Source organism: Chelonoidis abingdonii, chromosome 4 (genome assembly GCF_003597395.2).
Source record: "Chelonoidis abingdonii isolate Lonesome George chromosome 4, CheloAbing_2.0, whole genome shotgun sequence".
NCBI classification, from domain to species: Eukaryota; Metazoa; Chordata; order Testudines; family Testudinidae; genus Chelonoidis; species Chelonoidis abingdonii.
In genome coordinates this window covers 99271502-99279006 of record NC_133772.1, presented here as the reverse complement: position 1 = coordinate 99279006, position 7505 = coordinate 99271502, and the positions used below count along the sequence as shown (strand labels likewise).

At 44.4% G+C, this 7505-nt stretch overlaps 1 protein-coding gene across 3 annotated transcripts in view; it reads left to right on the top strand.

Moving 5' to 3' along the window:
- The first annotated feature begins 935 nt into the window (after positions 1–935).
- STXBP6 (syntaxin binding protein 6) overlaps positions 936–7505 on the top strand; it is a 222916-nt gene continuing 216346 nt past the window's right edge. For 2 of the 3 annotated variants that reach the window (XM_075065495.1, XM_032763528.2), the window contains exon 1: positions 936–985. The gene's annotated coding sequence lies outside the window, so the exon portion shown is untranslated. Of the gene's footprint in view, positions 986–1121; positions 1175–7505 lie in introns of those variants that run through there. The other variant, XM_032763529.2, reaches the window with a different exon arrangement.

Genomic DNA, 7505 nt, shown 5'->3' with positions numbered 1-7505 from the left:
GCAACTCATTTGTGAAGCCACTCACGTTCATAGGTGTTTGCTTAAGACTCTATTCCTCTAAGCTGCTCCTGTACCAATAAATCTCCTTTTCTGGGAAGTCAACAAAGGTCACATCCTGCAATTACTATAGTGCAGATTGCGAAATTTTGTCTAAGGCAAAAATGATTTTGTTTAAAATAGGTTTCTGTTGAAAAAGCAAAATATTATACCCTTTTTACTCAATACTTGTGCCTTTTTTTTAATGGACTTTTTTTGGGAAAGTTTCTGTTTTGTCAAAATAGCCACTTTGTTGGGGGCAAAAAAGTTTGGATAGATTTTTTTTGGCCAGCTCCAATTTTTAATCACAGCTTTACTGAGTCTAAGGCGCAGATCCTGAAAGGTGTTTAGGCACCTAACTCTCCTTGATTTCTCTTTAAAGAATCCTGTGACACCTTATAGACTAACAGACGTTTTGGAGCATGAGCCTTCCTGGGTGAATACCCACTTCATCAGATGCATCTGACGCAGTGGGTATACACCCAGGAAAGCTCATGCTCCAAAACGTCTGTTAGTCTATAAGGTGCCACAGGATTCTCTGCTGCTTTTACAGATCCAGATTAACATGGCTACCCCCCTGATACTTGATTTCTCTTTGTCGATTTCAAGGCAATTAGTCTTCCTTTAGCTTTTCTCAACCTTGCTGGCTTGGGATCCAGCACCTTCTCCCTTCGCTGGAAAGTCCCAAACCCGAAGTGAGCTCTTAGACCGATCACAGTTCACATGAGCTGGGAACCGGAGTGTGGGGGGGCAGTTCGCGCTCTGGATTGGCTCAGCACCCGCACGTGAGGCTGCACTCACGCCTCTGGGCTGACAGCTTGGTGGCCGCCCGGCCGCGGAGACTCAGTGAGTGAGTACGCGAGCGGCGCGCTAGAGCCCTTGGCTGGCAGCCGGAGCGCCAGCAGAGCGCGCGCAGCCCGGAGAGCAGCGTCGGGATCCGGGCACAAAGGTGGGTCTGCTCGCGGCCACTGCTGCTTTGCCCCGTTGCAGCCGGGAGTTACGCGTGGCAGGGCTGCTGCAGCTGCAGTAGTTGCTGGAGGGCGGGGAGGCTTTGCTATTTCCAGTGTAACTTGCTGGCAGCAGCAGCCTATGTCAGGCAGTTGAGCTGCTCTGAAGTTCTTGTTGTGCAGAGGCTCCGGTGAGTGGCCGCTCCGCTGGGTTCGCTTTTTCCGGGTGTGCTGGGTTTGGACGCTGCCGGGCGATGTTCTCCCGCGAAGTATGAAGAAGTAGCAGCCCCGAGAGTGAAGGATTAAACCGCCTCTGGAAGCCCACGTATGCCAATCCTGGAAGGGTTGGGGAGGTTTTGTGGCCCGCGCTGGGGCTCGTTATCCCAGTGTAAACGCAGTCCAGCTTTCCTTCTAGGAAAACCACATTGTTACGTGTTGCGATCAGGCTCTGGCATGGAGAGATCAGCCTGGGATGGGGCGTTTTTAAGGGCCAGATCCTGTCCCCTTGATGTCCGTGTTACAGTTCCCATTGCAGTCAGGGATTTCGGAGCCATGTAGCCTGACGGCATTTCTGCGTTGGTATTTACTGCAGCAAAAGTTAAATATTTACAAGCGGATAGTTTGGGTTTCTAGTGTCTGATTGTGGCTTTTGTTTTTCTTGCAAAGTGTTTGTTTGCTAGTTACACGGGATAGGGTGAGATCTTTGCGTGGGGGTAGGGGGTTGGGAAGGCGGACACCCCAGCGCAGAGTTTGGAGTTGGCGGCACTTCCCGTAGAAATCAGAACAGCGTCCCTGGAGCTATTGGCGTAACCAAGATCAGAGTGTAACCCAGTTTGTCTACCCTTAGCCTCTGCACTCCAAGGCTTTGAAAGCGGACAAGAAGAAGAGAGGGAGAGAAGGCTCCTGTGGTCTTCACCTTCCCCTTTCTTGGGATCTTTCTGCTCAGTAACTAAATATGCTTCTCCTATAGCAGAGAAGGCATGTTAAAGGTAGAGACTGCTAGTAGGGAATTGTTCCAGATACGCTTATGCAATCTAGAAATGGTCATTTTCCCTCATCTCCTACTGGTGAGATTCTTAAAGGAATAAAGGATAAAAATAAGTATATATTGGTTTAAACTGCTTTGTGTGTTTCTTATAAAATGTTAAAACAATACACTTGATTGGCACGGTTACGTTTGTTCACCGTTATGTTGCCTGTTCGCTGTTTTCCTTTTCATCTAGGGTGGACAGTGCCTCTAGATTTGTAAGCCTCATTCAGTGGTGCTGTTAAGATCCAAAACACTGCAATGGAATCTTTGCATTTAAAACAAAAAATTGAGCTCACTTCTGTCATTCTGTTCCTTCCCTATCTACCTTTTGTGGCTTAAGTTAGTCACCTGAATGTCCCCTTTTAACCTCAATCTCTGCTAATGTGAATTATCTCTCAGGAATGCCTTCATTTTATCCTTTGTCTAACTTTATTGTGAGGCAGAGGTGATGTTATCAACACTCCCTGCAATTTAACAAAGAAATTAACAAATTCAATACTCTGCAGTTTAACAGAGAAATTCTTAAGAATCTCTCATCCTAGGTCATCTGACAAGGAGAGTGCTGGCACCTCCTCAGGTATTCTGCTGTTCCTATTCAAAAGGAAGAACAGACTCTTCCATCTTTCCTTACTGAAATTGGAGGAAAGGCAGTGCATTACCTTGAGTCTCCTCTGCTAGGTGTATCTAATCAAGGCTGCAGCACACTTCTGTGGACGAGGTCATTCAGACCTCCTGTCTCTCTTCTTCTCTCCTTTAGGTGACAGGAAAGGAACAGGCATAGCATTAGTTAAACTGGATGACTAAACAGCACTGGACATTTAGCAAAAGACAGTTTCCCCCACCCTCCATCTCTGTAATTTTCCTGTGTCGTCTTAATGGCAGTGTTCTTTGTAGGTGTAGATAGCTATTCTAATGTCATTTAACCACCGTCCCCAAAAGAAAATAAATTCCCCTTGAAGGAAACAACAGAAAAGAAACCCCAGTGATGGTATAACCATGTAGATGTTGAAATAGGAAGCTCTTTTCCTCACTTTTTGTCAAGACTGGATAATTTAACAGCTCTTTGAGCCAAGAGAGGAATGTGATGGGGGAATGTGGAAGCCATTATCTTGAAGAATTAGTCCTACAGACAAACTTCCTGGAGTTGTTGATATGTCTTTTTGCCTCCGGGGCAAAGATGCTGATCAGTAAAATGAAAATTTGCATGAAAATGAAAGTTACAGTGTTTGCATTCAGAGATAACATAATGATGTGTTCTTAGGGCCTTTTTCAGATAAGTAGATTTTTTTTCTTGTACTTCAGACTCAGTTCAGCTTATTTTCCTGTGAGGAGGTTCATGATTTTCAGCAGTACGTGTTGAAAACAGACGATGGGTTGACAATAATTAGCTGTTTAGGGAGTTCTTATGTGATGATTGGGTTTTTTTGGTGTTCTTTGTAATCTCCCATGATACTTCAAACTTTGTATATTTTGGCCAGTTAAACTTTAAAAGAGAAATGTTCCCTGAGAAGTTTATGAATTCTGCATTGTCTTTCTTGTGTTTAATAGGTTACACTATAGCATTCAGAAACAAATAAGAGGAGGTGAATGTACTTTGTCCCTGTTTGTTATCACCTCCTCCCTCCCAATAAAAAACCCCAAACAAACATGTCAGGTCTATTTTCTACATGTTATGTACATGGTCTCTAGAGTGAAATAAATAAAAGCCTGTTCACTGATGAATCTAGATAGAATTACTGTTGTTGCTCTGATTTTTTTTTTTTTTGGTGTATTCTGAAGCTATCTAAAGTAATAGTGGATTTTTCTCTCTCCCCTCCCGCCCAACTTTGGCGTTTGCACATCAGAGAGTGGTTTGTTTAAGGTTGTTCTCAGCAGTGTTGGACAAAAATGTTTGCATCTCAGCTTTGGTATGTCTTTTTCCCCCCCTGGATTTAATGGAGAGCAGGAGGCAGAAGGCTGCCATAGTCTTAATATCACATTAGCTGTACAATTCTGTAGTGTATGTGGCGAAGACATCCAAGTGTTTTCTGCGCCCAATTTTCCTAGATTGTGAAGCTTAGGGCTGGTCTACACTGGGGGGGAGGGGAATCGATCTAAGATACGCAACTTCAGCTACATGAATAGCTGAAGTCGAAGTATCTTAGATTGATTTACCTCTCGTCCTCACGGTGCAGGATCGATGTCCGCAGCTCCCCCTGTCGACTTTGCTACCGCTGTTTGTGCTGGTGGAGTTCTGGAGTCAATGGGAGCGCATTCGGGGATCGATATATCGCGTCTCATCTAGACACGATATATCGATCCCCAAGAAATCGATCACTACCCGCCGATATGGCAGGTAGTCTAGACGTACCCTTCGGAACATTGTGGAGCTCAAGAGGTGTGTGAGTTGAAGCACTTGTAGATCTTCCAATTAATTTGTGTCTTGAAGCTATACACCCTGGACAGTTTACAAATCCACCTACATAGTGGATTGCTGTACAGTAGCTCCTCACTTAATGTCCTCCCGCTTAACGTTGTTTCAAAGTTACATCGCTGCTTTATTAGGGAGCATGCTCGTTTAAAGTTGTGCAATGCTCCCTTATAATGTCATTTGGATGCCTGCTCTGTCCACTGCTTGTAAGATTCTGTGGAAGAGCAGCGATTTTACAAAGGAGCACTGCACAAGTTCCAATTCTCCGCCTCCTCCCCCTCCCTCCCAGCGCTTTCCCCACTGGCGCTTAGGACTTTCTGGGCGGGAGAAGGAGGAGCGGGGAAGTATTGTGTCTCCGCTCCTCCCTCTCCCTCCCAGAAAGTCCTAAGCACCACCAAACAGCTTTCTCGAAGGGAGGAGGAGGAACGGAGACGCAGTGCTTCCCCACTCCTCCACCTTCCTCTCAGGGCTTCGCGCTTAACAGCTGTTTGGCGGCACTTAGGACTTTCTGGGAGGGAGCGGAGGAGAAGGGAAGTGCTGCGTCTCCGCTCCTGCTTCCCCTCCCTCCCAGAAAGTCCTAAGCGCTGCCAAACAGCTGTTTAGTGGTGCTTAGGACTTTGGGGGGGGGAAAGGAGCAGGGATGTGGTTGCTCCGGAGAGGAGGAGGAGTGGGGGTGGGAAGAGGCGGGCCTGGAGAATCCCCCAGCAAAGTCGGCGCCTGTTCTTCTCCAGGGAAGCTGCCGTTGCTGCTGCGAAGGTGCTTCCTAGTGTCCTTGCCTGCAGTGGGCTGTGCCTGTGTGGGGTAAGCCAGTGGCACTTCCCAACCACAGTACAGTACTGTATAGTATATAGTGCCTTTTGTCTGCCCAAAACAAATTTCCTTGGAACCTGACCCCCTACATTTACATTAAATGTTATGGGAAAATTGGATTCATTTAACATCGTTTCACTTAAAGTTGCATTTTTCAGGAACATAACTACAATGTTAAGTGAGGAGTTACTGTATGTACAACCACGCTGATCCTATCTATACTGGTGAATGTAAATAAGGGAGCTTAACTTCTACTTTAACTTTTTGTGAATAAGCAAGTGACTGAGATCTACATATATAACCTGGGGGCAATGTGACATCTTACCACTAATGATAAATCTTTGGGTTTTTTTTTTGTTTTTAAAACCTCTTCTAGGCACCTGTTTAATAGAAAACAACTAAACCAATATTTTGAAAATAGGTGTCATATTCCAAATAAATCCCCACACGCTCTGGAGAGTAGAGCAAAATGGAAATAGACACTACCGCATACAATAAATAGTCCTTTCTGATGTACAATAAAACTGCAGCATAAAATAAAGGAAGAAAAAGGTATAACTGCCCTGAAGGATGCCATAGGCCATGTAGATATGGGGGTGTTCAGAAAATGGCCCTGAGTCCAATCCTCTCAGGAATATCCCAGAAATAGTAACTAGTTCTGTAGGGGTTTTTTGGATCTAAGATACCACAACAGAAGTGACCGTGGTTTTTCAGGAAAACAGGTACTATGTTCGTTAAGGCTATATATATCAGAAGTAAAATTGGAAAGGACATTCACTAAGCAATAATCACAATGACAAGATTTGTGAAATAGTGTACTCGTAAGATAAAGCGGTCTATCTTTTTTTGCTCCTTGGCCCTTTGTAAAATGCAGGTATTTGAGCAATAACTTCTCCGTTAAGCCCTTGTTGCTTTATTTGGCAATCTATTAAAGTGTGCTTCCTTTCCTTTCTCTAACGAGTACTTGTTGCTGCAGTTCCATTAACTTTTTGCATACTTTTAGCTTGTGATGTTCTAATTCTTCATGGTTGAGCATTAAGGCAAAATTCTGTTTTATCACATTCTTTAACAGGTTTCTTTATAAATGAAGTCCTTCCTCATGTTTGCAGTATTGTTGTAGCTGTGTTGGTCCCAGGATATGAGAGAGACAAGGTCGGTGAGGTAATATGTTTTATTGGACCAGCTTCTTTTGCTGAGAGACAAGCTTTTGACCTGCCATAACAACAGATGCTAAACCTGCAACTGTATTTTCACTGCTATGATGATTGATATGCCGTCTTGCCCTATAACACACCTTTCAAGATCCAGGGGTCCTACATATGCCTATCGGAACATGTGGTGAACCTCATCCAGTGCCCCAACCCAACTATGTGGGTGAAACTAGACAATCACTGTGGTCTTGAATGAACTCACCAGAAAAATAAGACAAAATACCCTGTGTTATCTAAAGGTTGACCCAAAGCAGCTTACATCGACCTACTTATGTCAGTGTCTACACTAGAATGCTGCATTCACCGAAGTAATTCCCCCCTCCTTCAACATAACTGCATCTACACAATAGGTGTAGCCTTTATATTGATTTACTTGGGGGGGCACAATGTCCACATGGACACTCTTAGTTACATCACCTGTTGGCTGTCAGTCCTGAGTGGGGCTGACAAGTGGACCCTCTCCCCCTTGCCTTGGCACTGACAGCCCAAGCTGTGGCAGGAGCCAGCTGTGAGCTCCACGCAGGGCTGACACGCTTCACCTGTTAGTGTCCTGCAATGCCCCATTTCAGCTGGTCCTCACCAGGAGTGCTTCCACCTGCACCACTAACAGAAGGAGCAAGAAATTGTAGTGGACTTAAGTTGACTTAATTTTGTAGTGTGGCAAGCCCTAAATGGGCAAACACTTTTCACAAACAATTGCTCCATATGTGATCTCTCCATCCTCAACCTCAGAGGAAGCCTGATTCAAAAAGAGATTTGATACTTGCACAAGAATATCTGCATTAAATTAGCTAGGACAAAAAAATGAGGGCTGCTATTTCCATATTTTGGGTTATAAACAAAAAGGGTCAGGAAGGAATTTCACAAATTCCATGATGTAATATTTATGCAACAGGTCCAGCATGTTGCATGAGACTTCACATCCTTTGGTGACAATTGCACTGAGTTTTAAAAATTAGTAATAAAGGAAGCAAATTAGATGTTTTGGATACTATTTTTTACTCTTTTCAGTGTTTAGTCTTCAGTTTACATGATGAAACTAGATTAGTCTTGTTGTCTGG